This window comes from Arachis hypogaea, chromosome 20 (genome assembly GCF_003086295.3).
Source record: "Arachis hypogaea cultivar Tifrunner chromosome 20, arahy.Tifrunner.gnm2.J5K5, whole genome shotgun sequence".
Classification (NCBI taxonomy): Eukaryota; Viridiplantae; Streptophyta; class Magnoliopsida; order Fabales; family Fabaceae; genus Arachis; species Arachis hypogaea.
In genome coordinates, this window is record NC_092055.1 from 128043609 (window position 1) to 128044995 (window position 1387).

Sequence of the window (1387 nt, forward strand, 5' to 3'; positions counted from 1 at the left end):
AATTGTAATTAACACTAATTTGTAAAAAAGCAAACACTTCTTCTTTGACTCATTGTAAATGTTAATGTATATATTTAAAATCTTTTCTTTAATTCCTTTTGATTTATTTGTTAGAACTGTCTGGACTGTATTGAATAAATCTAGGTTCACAGTGAATGGATTCAATGTATTTATCAAACATCAAGAGCACTCTAAAACACAAATGAACCGAAATTAATGCACGAAATAAACCAAAAGAAATGTATATATCACTATTCAATTTTAAAGACACCTAAACTGTTTGACATAACATAATTGTAGAAGCTAATTTGAAAAATAAAAGTGGCTATTCAATAAAACATAACATGAATCAAAATTAACCCTCCTAGAACTCAAATGAACCTAAATTTAGTCATACATGAATCGAAATTTATATTAATAAAAATCGAAACTTCTATAATCCTCTCCAGGATAATTCATATCCTATGCATCATAAAGGTTGGAGCTTGACTGAATTATTGATCCACCATCTAAAAAGTTCAACTGCAAAAAGAAAATAAATCATATATTAGCAAAATGCACAAACAAAATTTTCCCTAATCAAAAGAAAATCAATGTTACCTCGCTTAGAGCTGGCTTTTTCTTTTTCTTTGTTGCATTTTTTTATCTTTTTTTTTTCATATTTGATCCTAATCTATTCTTGGGACAACCTCTTGTTCTAACACATGGGGCCTTTGAAGGTCTTTAACATCACTCAACACAGCGTCTTCGTGAGATAACAAACTTTTACCTTTACTTTTTGCTTGATATTCTTGTATCTCATCTATGACATTATCAAAAGCCCGGTGTAAAATTCCAGTCATATCCTTGGATTCTAGTGCAAATTCAGAAATATTGTGTGATTGAAACACCAAATCATCGAATCTTTTGCTTCTTGGCTCCAATAGAGGCTTGTTTTGAATGCTCTTGATATGTGTGTGCCTCCTCTTTATGTTCTTACTCCAGCATTCCAATATATATTTTGGTGCCACTTTATCTACTCGCTCAAAGTTTAAGGCACTCAGAGAATGATGATGTAATATACCCCTTGACTCAAACAACAAGCACTGGCACTTTACTTCGTGTGATACTATATCGTATATAACAACAAACTTGTTGAATGTTGAGTTAGAAACCTGCTCTACAACTTTATATGCCGTAAACCTAGAGTGGAATGCATTGATTTTGTGATGCAATTCACCTTTCCTCTGAATTGTGCTTGAACTTTCTTGAACTTCTCGTGAGTATACACGTGTTGAAGTTGAGCCTCTATTGGTGATTTTGTTGCATACGGTATCACGGTATGAAAATCTGTAGCATCAAATTCTCTCTCTTTTTGCTCTCTGCTTCCTAGGTAATTATCATATTG